This window comes from Triplophysa rosa, linkage group LG13, assembly GCF_024868665.1.
Source record: "Triplophysa rosa linkage group LG13, Trosa_1v2, whole genome shotgun sequence".
Taxonomy (NCBI): Eukaryota; Metazoa; Chordata; class Actinopteri; order Cypriniformes; family Nemacheilidae; genus Triplophysa; species Triplophysa rosa.
Genome location: NC_079902.1, coordinates 16,946,993 through 16,965,105, shown reverse-complemented (window position 1 = coordinate 16,965,105; position 18,113 = coordinate 16,946,993).

Here is an 18,113-nt window from a genome sequence, read left to right as displayed (position 1 = left end):
TATTGGAAAATGAAACACCTTAACTCTTTCTTACTCTGTATCTCTACATCTGTGCATTGTGCATGCTATTTTTTTGAGAGACACTGATGTCCTGATATTAAAATGTTTGAAAAAAATATCGATCGTAATTATTCTTCATTTCTTAGCAGGAAGTTATTCAGTGAACCGCCATTTGAGTGTGTTATGATGATGTTTAGTTCTAGTTAAAACTATCAAGTTTATTTTATCGCTTAAATAGTCAATTAGCTGTCAATCAGAGACTTTTATGTTTGGCTTATCAAAAATGTTATATTTAACTGCCGCAAATTCATTGACTTTTAAGACTCAAGGTTTTGAGATCTTTAATGTGCAAAGTTGTTTGTAATGTCTTTTACAACAACAAGAAAATATTTAAACTGGTGGAAATGCTGGTATAGTGAAAAATCACATTCTGGTTTATAGACTTGAACTTTAATTCAAATTTTAATAAAACAATCAATTTTATTAAAACGGTATTATTACCCCTTAGCAGATTTTGACTCATGCATTTCTATTCATTGGATACTGTAGCTGTAAGACCATGAAAGCCTAACTTCAACATCAAAACTCAACAGCAAAATTTCATTGTTTGGCATTAGATGGAAATTATAAACATAACCTGATCTCCCCAAAAGGACAGTGATGTAGTTGGGGATAATAATATTAAAAAACATATTTTACAGTAGCCAGTGTGGGGTGGGAATGAATATTCCTTTGCAAGTGTCAGGAAGAAAAATGGCATAACATTACCTTTGCCTTCTCATTCACAGTTTACGAATACTTTTTTCTCCTCTCATATCTTTCTGTTCACACTGAGATGAGGGTAGAGAAGGGTGTCAAGGTTATGCTAAAACAGTACATCAGCAAACTTGTTTCCCTGTTATTCAAACACTTTTTCCCTTCTGAAGTGTGTATATGTGAAAGAGAACAGTCTTGCCCCCTAGCCCACCATCTGATGTGTCTGCTGAGATACCCTGGGCATATTAAACAACCAAACTGTCCCGCCGTCAGAAGAAAATCACTCGAAGTGCTGAGGTCGCTGACCATGTGCGTGTTCATGTGGATTTTCATTGGTCCATTGGTCAAGATCTTGATATTTTCAACATCAAAGCAATCAGGTGTATTCTGTATAGCTGTTGACTTCTTGGTCTCGCAACATAAAGTTCACAAAATCTGTGATTTAGCTTAGCAGTGGAGAGTTTATTTTATCTTTCGCTCAGGGTAAATCTCACTGTTATCGGAAGGTTCTCACAGTCGATGTCTTATGATAGATGCATCCACATCTATTTTAAAATTGTCAGACAGGACAGTCTACAGGTTATGTTTCATGCAAAAAAATGACACACGCAGACAACAAAAGAAGACATTTTAAAGAAGTTAACCGAACAGCGGCGTTACCTATTGACTTGCATTGTTTTTGTGTCCATACAATAGAAGTGAATGGGTACCAACATTGTTTGGTTACCAACATTCTTCGAAACATCTTCTTTTGTGTTCTGCAGAAGAAAGTCATACAGGTTTAACAAGAGGGTGAGTAGCCTAAACGATGACAGAAGGTTCATTTTTGGGTGAACTATCCCTTTAACAGCATGGTAATATTATAAACGCTATACAAAACATGACAATACAAACAGACAAATAAAAGTTTATATCAAATGTAATTTATTATTTTTAGTGATTAAAGTAGGTCAAACAAACAGGACGCCCACAAGCACTCACATCTTATCTTGATTGAATGATCAAGATAAGACTCTGCCTCTGACCCTTGGCTGGTTGGATTACCATAATCCATAATCTAGTGCTTGAATTGAGCGGGGCTGTGGGTCTTTGTCCATTTGCGGGGGACCGTATAAGGTATTCGTCTCTGAGCGTACTGGCACTCTGATGATTAAAGCCCTGGATCTGACATGAATCTGCGTCTGAATCAGTGCGTGGTCCTCCGGACGCTGGGCTTTGTACTCAGCCATTCCCTGCTTCTCTCAGACGACTCTGTAATAACAAAACAGATCGGATTGTGGTAAAGAATAGACGGCGCATTAACGATATTACTAGAACATTAAGGGAGATAGAGGCAGGAGGCACTTTGCGACATTGCATACATGAGCAGTTTGAGCTTTTCTTATTTCGCCTGTGAGCTTGTAAGCTCATCTTTATCACCGTGAGTGTCCGTGCAGACAGGCAGGAGCAAATGTTTCTTGAACAGTCTGGGTTATGACACACTGGCAAATAGTTCATTATCTTAACCGTAGGAAACTTACCAACTTGATGCATTAAAATAGACATCCAGGGGCGTAGGTTTGGTTTTAACAATGGTACAACGTTTTAAAATCAGTTCAAATGCACAGATGAACTACTTTTTCCGCCCTGAATTGAAATATCGAAGCAATACTGATATAAAATATAGAGCTGTTAGTAAGAGAACATTCCAAATTTATATTTAATCAGCATTTCTAGATGTATTGTGGCCATTCCAGTCCAGTGTCTGTTAAATTTGAACAAAACCAAACCTCAGGAGTGACAACGTCATCCAACAGCAATGTGAAAAATCAAGGTTATCACATTTTCCTAAATACATATACAAATATTACTGTTGTATTGCTTAAAAGTGAATATGAACTTGTTTTCTTTGCAGTATTTGAGGTCTGAAAAAATACAGAGCTTCTTTTCTGTTATTTTGGGCCCGTTTCTCCAGTTTTCATGTTTTGCAAATAAATGCAAATAGAAACATTATTTTTAATTTAAATTTGCATATTGTTAGCAGTTCACAGAATGAAACAAAAAGGACCACTTTACATAAACACATACCAATAAATAGTAAATTCAGTAAAACTGAAAATAATTTTAAATATTTTCCACGGCTATAAATATTGATATGTTGTATTCCTTCTTTAATTCTAGATCTTTTTGTTTATTTTTTTATTTTGAATCAAATTTTTTGTAGATACAAAGTGATAACAAAGTGGTTTTACAAATCACTTATACAAAGTGATTTTGAGGATGTAATACAGTACAGTATTTAACACTCAAATTCAAGGCAACTTGTTCGAACGTAAAGCAGTGAAAACAGCAAAAGGTATATAACACACCTTCTAACTCTTCCTGTAATTGCAAAAGAAAACAAAATCCTTCCATTTTAAAATGAAAACATGATATCGAAAGACACAGTGCTTGTATTACATTCTGTGACAATTTTGTTACTGGAAATATTGGTAGAGATTACTCTGTAGCCCCAGTTTCATATCACCAGCGTTCCTCCAAAACAAATACACATAACCAGTGCAATTTCTTTCTCAATAGTCATTTTGTAATCTCCATGGTGACCCAACAGCAGAAGGATAATCTTGTCGTTACATCAATAGTCCTGGATACCCAAGCCGCATAAACAAAAAACAATGCTCACAAATATTATAGCCTACCCGGCGAGATTATAATCTACCATTACCGAAATGAAATCTAGAATCTAATCATCTGGTTTTTTTTAAAACCGAGCTCCATCGATATGAAGTTTCAGTGCAACAAGGACATCGCTGAAATGGATGTTATTTATTTATTTATTTAAATAGTGCAGGACAATTGTACTAAAGTGATTACATTTACAGTTAAATGGCAGATTTCTCATTTAGGTTGATTGTGTTGGCACGATTTTTCGTCTTTTTAATTCCGCAGATGGGTCAAATGTTGCAATAAAAATTTGAGAATGAATCCGCAGACGTCCATTAGAATGCTGGCATTTGGCAATCCCGCGTTTTGGCTGCCATATACAAATGAGACATTCAGTCTAAAGACAATGACTTATTATCCACTGTAATGCTGCCGTAAACCCTGCTAGAATATTATCAAGGTAATCCCCAATTATAGGCCTACATGCTGTTTAACATTCAGGCCGCGATGACACGCAGCCATGTGCAGTTGGTGTAGAGGTGATCTAATTAGCTGAAGTCCAGATGCTGGAGGGCTAATCCTGAGTTATACCGGACAGAAACACACTAACACACACGCACACACGCACACACACACACACGCACACACACACACACACACAGACACTAATTGAGGTTGGAATGGAGAGAAAAAGAGTCATGTGTTGGAAACATCTGACCTTGCCGGTGACTTTTTCCGGGTTGTTTAATGCCTCCAAACCTCTGGTTTATTAGCAAAGGGAAACAGGTGTCTGTTTTCGCCCCCCCCCCCCCCCCCCCCCCCCCCCAAAGTGATGACTGTATTCTACAGGGGACACGATAGATAGCACCGATGTGCCCACGTGCTATTTCTCAGGTGATGATGCAGTTCTGGCCCAGAGATCTATAGCACCTGCTAGCAGAGGCTATGGTTCAATAACTCCTGTCCGATAACAGCAAAAGACCAACGTTTGACATTTGAAGAATAAGCTCAATAGTCCAGGCAGTCAAACATGGATAGAGCTTCTATTGATCTCTGCACGCTGGAGTGAAGCTAGTCCTTCCTGGGTTTCCTCCATTAGAACTGGGCCCAATAATAACAAACTCTCCATTCGCTTGTGTTTTAAATGTTCCACGCGTACCGTTCTTCCACCGTGCATAAAATATGCAATAAAAGCCTAATCGGTTTGAGTAAATGAGTTTAACGCTGGGTACCGGGGGATTTCGGGTTCATTATGTTGTCACTAGGTGCATTATCTCAAGAGCAAGACTGTGTTTCTCACTCGGTAAAACCGTAGCCTGTCATATCCGTTTCTACTCAGCCACTCGTTGGTTCATCTCGAACGGTTCTTCACTGTTTCCAAACCAGGAGAGAGGAAATAGTCACACAGATGAAGATCAGCAGAAAAGATCTTAACCTTTGAAGAACACAGGTGACCTGAGGGAGAAATGCTTTAAAGTGGGGTTTCCTCTGCCTCGAGGGAACCAAAGTGGAGAAATCCATCACACACACTTGTGTGCTCGCAAGCCTTGGGAGCAAACACAAGCTTACATACAGACACGCTCAAGCACACAGGTTGCGGTCTTCAGTCCTTCTGTGTAAATACATATGCTCTGTAATCCTGTATCTTACCCCCCTTAGAGAAGATTTAAAAAAGAATGTGCAAGTAGGAAAATGTGATGGAGAGTGAGAAGAAAAAATGACGGATCGGCGTTGAACTGAAAGGAAATGGATTTGGGAGGTAGGGTGTAATATTAAACTCATTATTAGAAGTGTCAGATTTTCCTCAGGCATGTGTTCATACGATCTCTTCATCCGTACACAAATCTGAATCACAGTTCTAGTGATGGACGTAATATATCCGACAGTACTGTCGCGGACATTGGTCATAACACTTATATTACTTATGAGCTTATATTAATCAAATTGTTTTATATATTTCAAACAAAACACTACTGTCTATAACATTCATTTTATCCCTTTATTCTCAACAAGTAGAAAATAACTGTCAACAAGACATTATATATTAACATACATCGTTCATTCGTGGCATTAACGGTCATTCTCCTCCAACTGATTTTAATTAGGCGGTTGATTCTTGTTGTTTTATGGGAAATAGTGAGTGAGTAAGTGTACTTCGGATGTACACTCAAAATCAGAATGCATTGTAGGTAAAAAGTAGTGTACGAATGTAAGGAATAAGTTGGAACACTACAAAAAGGGGACACCCGATATAGTGCACTGTATTGGAGATAGGGGGCAAATTCAGACAGCTCTGGTCTTGATCTGGCTCTAATCTGATTGGCTGACTTTCCATGACTTTGGGTTAAAGGGCACTCTGGATTTTTTTGCAGTCTATCTGGAAAGTTATGTTTACAAACACTGAGGAGTAAATAAGCAAAGATTTGATAGCTTGGTAGGTTAGTGTCATCAAGTCTTGATCAAAAGATAATCAGAGTTTTGTTTAAGGACTTAAATGAAAGTATTAAATTATTAAAGTAAATGAAATATCCTTTAGCTAGCAGATCTGCTTTTATCTGAGAAATAGTCTCTGGTTATTACTTGCAGAGGAGTATAAATCCTGATCACGGTGTTTACACACATTTACTGAACAAACGTACGATAACCTCAGAAGTGATTGTGGTTCCATGATTTCATTTCTCTTAGTGGACAGTATCGTTGTGTCTGGATGTTGGAGCGTAATTGCTTGTTTGCAGTAAACCGTGCCTGATTACAGACGTTGCATCGGACACAAGCGCCTGGTCCGAAGTTAATTTCCAGTCTGCATTTAAATTACATTAATTTATATTAATATTTTATTGTATATTAATTAGATTCGATTACATTAAAGCTAGTTGGGCCACATAACGTTTGTTTATGTTGTTGTCGCTAAAACTGTCTATATAGTGAAGTAGATGGTAGTTATTGTCTGGTGACCCGTGGTTAAGTTGTTAAGCCAATGGGGTAATGTGGTTGAATCAATATGCCATTAGTGGTCTGGCTTTAATTGTGGTTTGGTGTTTTATGAGGAGTAAAGATCAATAAAAAACCTGGGGGAAGTTTTTGATTAAAAGGCTAAAAAAGGCAATGATAGTCTAAAGGGAACATACACAGATGTGTCGTGCAGTTTGATTGAGCAAAATGAACTGTCCATTACATTTCATCTGTTGTATTTGTTGCCGTAGAGAGGGGCTGGTGGAAAAGGGAGACCAATAGAGACGTACAGAGAGAACAGGCTCTACCCTTGGGGTGGAAGACAGTTCGGTTATAGTGATTGATTGATCGCGCAAAGCTGCCAAGAGCAGAAGGGTACCGGACACCAGAAAAGCGAGGAAAACGGCAAGAGTTGTAAGCGAAGAGAAGAGGGACAACTTCTCTTCATTTCAATAGAGAGAACTACTTATGTTGTCTGAGAAAATCGATTTGGAGGGGAATCAACCCCTGCGAGGAAAACGAGGACCCTTTATTCCACCTCCCATTTGTTCTGGAGTTGTCAAATGTGATGTAAGGTCTGTGCCATCTTTGCTGAAACTCTCAGACGAGTGAGTTATTATACAACGGCGGAGTTAAAAACTCTGACGGGACTGAAAGTTACTTCATCCAAGCACAATATTTCTCCGGTCCGAAGTCAGATTACCCGTCCGTTTTTTTATTGCTCTGCCATTCTTTCTGCCTTTGTGGATGGCGGTTGTTTTGACAACTCAAAGGTGCGTGGACGTGTCATTATTCTGAATGACAGCTGTCAGAACTCGCGCTGTTTGTCGCTCCCATGCCCAAAAGGGACAGCGGAGAGAAGTGGAGAGGGAGAGAGAGAGAGGCTCTCCAAAGCCTTCTGGTCAGCTGCCAAGACCATCTCTTGATGCCATGTTCTCTCAACTCTTCCCTTCACTTCTCCTCTCTAGAAAATAACAAGAGCTGTTTAGGTATGCTGGCGACGTCCTGGCAGGACACGAATGTGAACATTGGCGTAGATCTGTTCCAATGTTTGGGAACAAGAGGTGTTGTGTATGGCTCTGTTCGCAGTATTCTACATTGGTGTTTGAAGCATTAGATCGGTGATCTTCGGGTTTCTTTGGTGTTTAAAGTTGGCTAAAACATCTTGTGGTCGAAAATAACGTCCTGCATTTGAATGTTAACTACTTGGGGTTGCTGCTTTTCACTGAGGTTGTAATTTACAATGTTAAATTACATTGATATGTTTATCCATGTTAAAATCTCGATAAGAACACTGTGAAAGGACAGATTTATTAAACTGAGTTTCAAATCCACGAGTTAAGCGACATTTCGTTGGATAAATGTAGCTCACGCACACTCTTTCTCATTATCCCCATCTATATTGCTACACGGTGTCACTTAAATCTTGATAATGGTCTTGATTGAAAACTTGATTTTGTCGTTTTTGTAATTGCATCGGCTCTTTTTCAACCTCCCAACACTTTGAAAAAAGTTTTCAAATGCACCGACAAACATTTATAGTTATTGAAAAATATTGAATTATTGAAGATCACCTGCTCCCGTACCGTCAGTCAGCGCTGTATTTTACACATTGTTTTCTAGACTCGTTTTGCTTCTCTCTCACTTTCACTCCCCTGTTAGAGGTAATTCTTATGTAATGGCCTAGGGTCGCAGTCTGAACGGTTATGTCTTTACACCTCATTCACTTTCATTGCAGCCGTTTCCTCTCGCGCACTGCCTCTTCATTTCTAGCGTCCCCGCTAACTCTCCCTCTGCAAATGATGCGGGCGAAAGAAATAAAAAATAAAAAAGCAACTCAGAAATGAAAACGAAAATGCTTTCACTCTATTCATTCGGTCTCACGCGCCAGTCAATTGGAAAAGTGAACATACACACATGATTTATAGAAAGGTTTGGTGATATAGTGGCCTGCCACTGAAGGTGTAACCATACAGCTACTTGAAAACCTCTTACCGCAATCTGTTGAAGAGCCTGCTCTTTCATTGGCACTAAGCTTCAAGAAAACCGGCAACTCAAAAACACCAAAAATATGTCTGGTGTTTTTTTTCTAATTGAGCCGTGGTCAGCTGGAGCGGTGACTGCTTCCATCTCCAATAATAAACCTTAGTAAACATAGTTAAGCTGCCAAAGCACAGTGTACTTTGAAAGAGTGCCTCATCAAGAGAGCTCTATTTTAGTACTTATTGTGAAAGTCTTTTCAGTTACATTTTTTCACAAGAAAACTCAAATAAACCCTCATAATTTTTTCACCCTCATATGGTTCAATACCTGTTTATGGCTCTTTTCATCCGTGGAACACAAACAAAGATAATGTGAGAAATGTCTTTGTGTCCATACAATAGAAGTCAATGGGGGCCAGTGTTGTATGGATTACCAACATTCTTTAAAAGACCTTCTTTTGTGGTCTGCAGAGGAAAGAAAGTCATACAGGTTTACAAGATTGACACGATGATAGAATTTTCATTTTTGGGTTAAATGAATAGCAGTATTAATGTTAGTCACAGTTATCCTGTGTACATCCCTCTGTTTTGATACATATCTGCATTTATCATTGTTAATTTATCTTCGTATATTCATAATTGCCATGGTTTACAGTTAATTAAGCTCAATTATTCCTCTGAATGTTGTCTTTAAATTAAACCTGTAGGCTACCGTGCACAGCCGAGCGCTCCTTTAATCTCTTGGAAAGCAGCACCTAGCGATGCTTTTCGCTTAAGAAAAAATCGAAAGCTAATGAAACATAAATCCGTAACTTGAATCGGCAGCGTCTCAAAGGAGACAGGCTGCATCTTAGAATAAAATGGTTTCTCTGCAGGAGCGTTTTCAGCTTGAGCACTCGTTTCTGCAGATCAGAAGTGAGATTTCACTCGCATCACAAAAGGAGACAAGTTGTTGTGTCGTTGGCATAGACGATGAGCGTTGTTAAGTTGAATCCTTTACAAATGTACACGTCTGATATCGCAAGAACAGCAGCCACCGTTTTAAGTGGTGTTTTTATGCGCTCATGGCAAGCGCAGGTCATGCGTGGGTGATGGCACGATGCACAAGAGATTCGTATGCTGCTTTTATTCTTCATCAGGAGACCAATGCAACCTACTTAGTGTCTGACATACACATACAGTAGCATACGTACGCACACCTGCAATGAAATGAACATTCATTTAAGTTCAACTGGCAAACACAATCGGGGGCTGTTCACAACCCGTCCGCATCAAACATAAGCTTGGATTTCAAGCTGAAATTAAAGCATAGAAATGTAATCTCGAAGGCCTCTCTTTCAGTCATACCCAATGTCTAAGTAATTTTCTTGTTAATCCATCTTTCATTTGGAGTGGGAGGGAGAGCAGGAAAGATAGATATGTGGATGGATAGAAAAAGAAAGGTGGTAACAGTATACACACAAAGTACATGAGTACAGACTGGGAGTCAAAAATTATAGTGCTATAATTCATTTGTCTTCTCTGTTGTTATCATTGGAATTCCCAAAGTATATCATCCTGCAAAGTATGTGCTGAAACTGTATCCGGTCAGAGGAATACATTTGTGTAAAAAGACATTGTTATTTTTGTTGAGGCCTAAATGAGTGTGGCATTTGGCTAAGATGTGATTTGTGAATGTCTCTCCTGTCAAACATTTCTTCCCCGAATCAAAATCGAAGGGAACATGCAAATTTATGCATTTGACAAATGCCCCTGTTTGATTTTGCTTTATGTAACACCGCATCTAAGGCAGACTGCTGTTTTCTGCTTTCATTTAAATTACGGTTGCTGAAGACTTTTGATAATCCAAGTCTAATTGGTAAATTGCAATAATTATCGTTTTATGGTAAACAACAGTCTGAAGGCACAGTGTGAAAATAGACATGCTGGTTTTCTATAAGGCTGCGGAATGTAGAAAACAAAAGCGCTAATGCTCAGATCTCAAAGCTTCGTTTATGTACTTGATACCAGGGGATTAATTTCATGCAGTCAGTTTAATTTGTTGTTATTGTTTTGTGTTTGTAATGTGTAGTGAAAAATTCATGCACTCCACTTTTAGTTAAAGACCCCAGGAATGCCTGGAGAAGCGCAGTTTCATGTTAGCATCTTTTCTTCTTGGGCGAAAAAGAGGAAAATATTGAAGGGCTTGAACTTTTTTAGTTTCGGTTTATGACATTAAACATACCGTCCGAAATCAACTACTTTCATACTACATAGTAGGCAAAAATCAGTATGCGGAATGAATAGTTTGAAACCTCAATATGCAAAAAACAGTAGGCGAGAAACACAGATTTCTCAGTATGTATTGAATAGAATCTATTCCATCTCATGAGGCCACGCGAGATGAGGAGCCCAAGTTAACTAAAAATATTGGTGGCCTGCTCTTTTTAAGCATAAGTGAAATACCAAGAAATATACTGTATGTGATTTTAGGCGCTGGGCAGGTGACATTAGGACATTTTCATTGGATACGTCCATAAGTGCATGATGAGTCATCAGTGTTTGTTCTTTGCTTTGCAACGGTTTCTTTCACAGTGTTGTATGCACTGTATGTAGTGTTGCACATAATAATCGCTTAATTGTCTGTGTACATGTTTTGACACGCTCCATAATCAAAGCTTGTTTGGAGCAAAATTGGCATAGGAACTGTGGCATGGCACTGTGAACTTCCACCCGGCAGCGTGTTGTGTGTGCCAAGCGGGGCACTGTCATTCCAGTCTAGGGCAGCGTCAGGCGTGGAGCGAAGCCAAAGGAAACGCGAAAAGGCGACCGTACTTGTCCGTTGCCCACTGCTTTGCCAAGGTCAAATATGTTTGGCAGCCGTTCTGATCTCCAGTCTCTGGTGATAAAATCTGCAGACTGCAAAAATACGCCAGATGAGGTCAGATATGAAACATGATCAAATAAGATTTGAGGATTGGTTAGACCGTGCAGTGACCTATTTCAATGTGGGCATGAAGTACATAGTTTGCCTTAAAGCTGGGAACTAGTTGCCAAAGCGCAACACTGAACTGATAAAAATAAATTATTCAAAGTATTTCAAATATACTTTTGTATACTTCATACCGTATGATGTAAAATACACCTGTGGATTTTTCCAGTACCCACTGCTATAGAGATGGAAGATTTATGCTAACGTGGTTGCTTTGCTGTAAAACAAGTTATTATTTAGCACCGTCTCAGCACAGTTGACAAGGTTCTTGTATGGTAAAGATGAGGACTTGTATCTGCGCCCATTGCTTTGTCTGATAATTTGTCTCCGACAGTTATTTGATCATTGGAAACTGACTTTCTTAATACTTCCATGCTTTCGTCGCCAAGCTCACGCACACTCGAACAGACATAAAAAGAGTTACCAAATTAGCTCATCTCCTGGTACAACCGAACGTCTCCCCGTTGAAGTTTTTGTTTCATGTCTGCGATCAAAGAGAGTTGACGTTTCAGAGGAGGTTTGCATGTGAATGACATGGCCTGTTATCTCGAGCCAAAACAAACTCATTTTCATCTCGTTTCATTAGGCAGCAATAGACGGCGAGAGAATGATCAGCATGCAGCTCGCAGACTAAGGTACTGCCCCCTCATGTTACATGAAACGACTGGATTAATTCATGGCTGTCAGATGTCAAAGCAAATCTCACTTACAGAAAAACTTCTGTTTCTCCATCGTTTTCTTTGTTAACTGATGAGTCTAGACCTAGACCCTGTGTCTGATTCTGCTCGAGATGTATAGATTACTTCTTCATTTACATCTCCAGCTGACAACTGACAAATGTGTTATGTTCTTTTGCATTAAGTGGATTCTGTCTTTTTTTTATCCCTGAGAGGCTGAAATGCAGATGTATAACTAAGGAAGTGTGGTTTTGCAGGCCATTTAAAAATGACAACACTAAATAATTAAGTTACAGCTAATGGGCAATTCCATGCAAATGTCAACTTCAAGATGACAAAAATCTAGTTTTTACCAAAGGTTTTCACCACTAATTGGTCAGATGTCAATATTTGGTGCCCATTCACAGCCACTGTATGGACACAAAACCAATGCAAGTGAATGGGTACCGCTGTTGTTCGGTTTCCAACATTCTTTAAAAATATCTTTTTTTTGTGTTTTGCAGAAGATAGAGGTAGAAGGTAGAGGTTTGAAATGACAAGAGGGTGTGTAAATGATGACGGAATTTTAATTTTGGGTGAACTAGGCATATCCCTTTAAATACCCATGTGAAGGCTCTCTTAAAGTTTTTAAAGCATGATAGTCAGGTAAGTTAAGTGTCACATCCATAACAGAATTTGAATATCCATAACAGTCCAAATTGCTCAGAAATGGGCACATGTATAAAATATAGTAACATTTTAATGTTCCATAAAGAGCCATCCCTTATCCATTTATTGGGTATCAATGCTTCTAGTTTGCACAGTTTAAGTCACAGAATTCCTTCAAAGTTGTCTCTCAAAAATGTGCATCCTTTTTTTCACAACTGTAATGTACATTTTTTCCTCCTTTAAAAATAGAAAACTTGTGCGTAGTCTGATGTCTGGACTCTATCTTCAGTGGTTTAGTAAAATAACACATGGTTCAATATATTGCTAATCAGTACCTTATCTGAAATTTACAGGTTTGACTAAAAATCACATCCATAAAGCTGGAATTGACCAAATCGCAAAATCTAGAAAAAGTGTTCATTTACATGGGCTTCAGCCCTCCAGAAAGCCTGCACAGTATAAGCACGTGTGAATGCATAGAGAATTATAAATAATGATTTTCTGAGTGAAAACCTTCACACAAATATGTGCGCATACGCTCTTAGTCAAACAGACCTAATGACATTAGAAAGGAATATAATATTAGTAATATTTTACTGACAGAGGAAGACTCCTCCAGATGTTTCTCTCAGGGCTGACGTGAGGAGACATTTAAAGATGGATGACAGGCGTTCATGTCTGTCAAGGAGGCTGCGAGTTATTAGAGCATGCCCGCCCAGTGGCCATCTCAGTTCATGCACACCTGAGTTTGAGTGCCAAGGGCCACCTGGGATACAGGTGCAACTAAACTTCGCACACCTGAATAAACGTGCTTTGCGTGTTTGTGTATACAGTCAATAATGTGGAAAGCATTTTTTCTAATTGTTCAACAGTGGATCTCAAGACATTGTAAAGCATATTTAGTGTTAATTTGTAGCATTCAAAAGTGCTTCATAATCAACAGTATTTATCATTAACATCTCTGTTTTCTATCAACACCATGCTCAGAAAAAAGCCCGCTTGTTAAGATTTGTGTGTGTACAGGGTTGGTTTGCGATGTGTGTTCAAGAGAGTGGATGTGTCTGTAAAATCTTTCTAATGACCCCCTTGTCCTCTGAATGTGGGTCCTCATTACTGGTGAGGCGTCTGTGAATATGCCTGTTATGGCCTGGCAGCTCTCATCAGGCTGGAATAATGACTAAAGAGTCTCTCTTTTTTTTTTCTTTTGTGTTTTTCTTACTCTAATGTCCTAAAGAGATCAGTGGTCCTCTCCAAGCCCAAATACACCAGACGGATCAAGGACAAAACAGCTGTTCTAATGGAGGAGGTAATTGGCCCTCAGGCACTCAACAGATGAGCAAACTCGGCTATGTAAAGCAGCTCTTTGAATTGAGATATTACCAAGTGAACATGTACATTTAGCTAAACGATAATTGATTTATTATGTACATAAAGACTACCAACCAGGCCATAATAGATATGTGTAGAGATGTGCTTTAAATATGTGCTATGAATGTGTACATTAAAAGTAAAAAAAACATCAGTTGACATACATTAGAGTTTAAAGATTTGAGACCACATTGTAAATCTGTAATAAACTTTACTGTTGCTCAGTGGTTAGAGCGTGGCGCTAGCAATGCCAAATGTCATGGGTTCGATCCCAGGGATTGCACATACTCTGATACAAATGTATAGAATAATGCAATGTAAGCTGCTTTGGATAAAAGCGTCTCCCAAATGCATAAATGTAATCAATTTTGAGTTTTTAAAAATATTTGACCGTATCATACACCCGGCGCAAGGCGCAGCGCAAGTGTTTTTGCTAGTTTCAGCCCGACGCAGTTCTCATTTTCCCGTCCTGCGCCCCATGGGCATGCTGGTCTAAAAAAGAGGTGTTTTCAGGCGCATTGTTGGCACGTTGCTATTTTGAGGAACTGAAAGTAGACTGCGCCATAGACCAACTCAAACCTGGTCTAAAGTCTAAAGTCAACGGCGCAATATATTTTTTTGCTATTTAGCGCGTTAGTAGAAAATGCATTTACTTTACTTATCACACAGAGGGAATTGCAGCAGCACACAAACATGCCAAATATAAAAAATAAATGGATTACAATGTAAAAGATTTTTATTGTGTACATAAAGATAAAAATCCGGCTTGTCATGTAGATGATCTGCTTGCGCGCTTTAACCTCACGCACGAGCAGATGCGTTTCCTTTCTGGAGAAGCGTCCAGTCTTTGCTCTTCCAAATTCCGCCGTGTAAATAGCGAATCTGCCATGGCGCGAGCACAACTGGCTCTTAAAGGGGATGAGACTCTGATTGGTTTACTGCACATACGCCCAAAAAAATCCCATTACTGATTAAGAGAATCAGGACAACCCGTTTAGACCATGCGCCCGGGCGTGCCGACCGTTTTCCCGTCGTTAAACTAGCAAATGTGGATTCGGACACGCCCTGAGGGACTTAAGACCATGCACTTAGATTGTTAAAATAGGGCCCATTAAGTTACTATTTAACATTCAACACTATTTCTGGCATTATTTGTTTAGTTATTTTATGATGACATTGACCATGTTTTGTACAAAAGAACAACAGAAGATTTTCTTTGCTTCCATTGAATGCTCTTTTTAATATCATATGAATATATACTGCTCATCAAATCTATAGGAATGATCTTCATTATGGTTTTGCTGAATGAGACGTTACTGGATTTTGAGAGTAATGAGAGAGATCTGTTTAGTGTGAATATTCCAAGGCTAGAAATCGTATTGAGTGATACAGTATGACAGGTATGACATAGGCTGTCAAGCTAGGAAATGATTGGACTGTCAGTGTCATTCGCTGATTTACTTATGATCCAAAGAGTTTCTCACTTTTTCCACTTGCTCTGTTTTTCTCTTACTTTCTTTCTGTCACTCTCCCCTTCTGACTGTACATAATGTAATTTGGGTTCAAAAAGCAAGCAGTAAGAGATTCTGTATACTAAGAGGCAATGTATAGATTCTCACAAATGTATATCTAAGTATGAAGTCTTCATCTCTAACCATTATTCTACCTAAAGGAACGCAGTCCTCTGAATGGGAATGTAAAGAAGCCTGCAGGGCAGTACTGAAGAGTTTAGAGAGAAACGAGAAGATGGTTATTCTTAGCAAATATTGCATTTTTCAGTTTTCTAGTGTTTACAGTGTGTTAGACTACAGTAGATTACTGATTTTTCTTTTACAGTAGTGACCTTGACCACTGGCTTTGTGTTTCGGGCATTGGGTGAATGTCTTAACCATTGTATTTAAACTCCATTAGACATCCTTATTGCCTTATTGATGTGGTTCTGGTGTGAGGCTGCAGTTCTTGTAAAGTGACGTTACTGTTTTCATCTAGACAAAATGACTGTGTGACAACACACAATCGAGGAACATGTTAAATAAATGTCACTGCCAACACATGCATGACTACACAGTCTAGACATTGGTCAGTCCCTCCAGAGTGAATCACTACGACTAATGAATCACTTTGTTCAAGCAGTCCATACAGTGAAAGAGCTTTTTAACTGAATCATCTCAAGTGAGTCAGGTCATTAAGTGAAGAAACGTTTAGTGAGTCTTTTCAAATGTCTCAGTTCAGTTCATCAGTGTAAATTGACCTTGATAGCTTCAGGAGATTTGTTCATGATTTCACGAGTGACCTGGTTAGAAATCTAAAAATATCGTTTTGTATTCTGTTTCTTTAATATACAAATTTCGATCTCTGCCAGAAAGCAATTGTACACTTTAAAAAGTGTTGGGTTATTTTCAACCCAACGTTGGGTCAAAAGGTATAAACCCAACCGTTGGGGTATAAGTTAACTTATGCTGGGTTGTTTCAGTCTAAAATGTTGGATCGTTTTAACACACTGTTGGGTCAAATATAAAAATTGATTTTCTGGGTTAATTTAATACAACGTCTAGATGCATCCCCCTTTGACCCAACACTGGGTTGAAATTTTTAGGTGTACAGTAGCATTTTTTTAAAAATACTCGATCATTTCATTTCTTCAAATGAACAAAATCGAATAAAAAAGATCAAAAGTTTGTTCAATATTTATAGTTTGCAAAAAGGTTTATCAAACCTGATTAACACAGCATTGGTTGTATATAGTGAAGGTACCCAAGGCTTGTGCTTGATTACATGCTACAAAATGAAAAAAAAGTAAAATAAGTGGATTTCAGAAAGGATAAAGCCCAGAAAAGGTTAGGAGAGAGGGAGATGTATTTAGAAGCGATGTGCTCGGAATGGTAAGTGCCCATGTGTCTCAAAATGTGATTTATTGTCTGAAAGATAATTCAGCAACATTCAACACTCACTCAAGGCCATAATACCCAGCATCCCACAGTGGCTGTCCTGACCACACACGCACATAAATGCACACACACACACACACACACACACACTGATGTCCAGGTGGCTCAGGCTTGATTACTGGCTAATTTATGGTCAGGCCCCTGTCAGCCACTGGCTCCCAGCACACAACCAGTACTGACACTACTGGAATAAAATCCTTACAGCTGCCTTAGTCTATTATTCTCTCTCTCTTGCACTTCCCCCTGAGTTAACAGAGTAGAATTAGTGCAAAAGCAGGCAAGTCAAGGCCTTGGAGCAACACATCAAGTCCAATTAAACATCAGAACAACACAGAACAAGTGAGGGAGAGAGATTGTAGCAGTTTAAGCCTTCCGTACACTATATTTACAAACATAGGCGTAGATGTTAGGAAGGGCGTTTATTCCTACTCCAAAACCATGCACTTTTTTTAATATGAGATGTTTCTGAATGTATTAAACAGAATAAACAATAAGTCGGACAAGTATCTAAACTGTGTCACCGCATGTAAATAGTTAGACGTTGTATATGAGAAAAACTATATGTAGTCGTACAGTACTGTATTTTTTTGTAGTTCCTTACTTGTAATGTTTTGTGAAAAATACCTGACCCATTTGGCACGGATCGGCCTCATGAGCGCAAGACTGTCCTCCAATAACCTCCATCCACAACTTTTTTCCATTCTCTTGATCTCCAACTTTTCCTTTTATCTCTCGTTTCTGTCCGTCCTCGGCAGCCCGCTCGCCAATCCTGATAGTCGGGTCACACTGGCATAAAACGATTTGAAATGTTTTATATTAGAATGCATCGACTGAGCCACATAGTTCTAAGCTCTTCCAGTAGGCAGTTTTCATCACGTCGATATCGATGTGGACAAGATTTCCCACAACGCTGTTCCCCCACACACATTTTTACATTAAAGAATATTTAGTTTTCTCTTCCTCTAAATGTATCTCTCTCTTTCTCAAATACCACCCGCCCAGATGAAATAGCATATTGAATGGCATTTCGGGCCATTGAGCCACGCACTTTGATGGCTTCTCCTCTCTGAAATGTGTCATTGACACCTGCCTATGTACCCAGACTAACTTCATTAGTGCTCTTTGTCTGCCTTTCTGAAACTGAAGAGTGGCACAAAGCATGTAAATT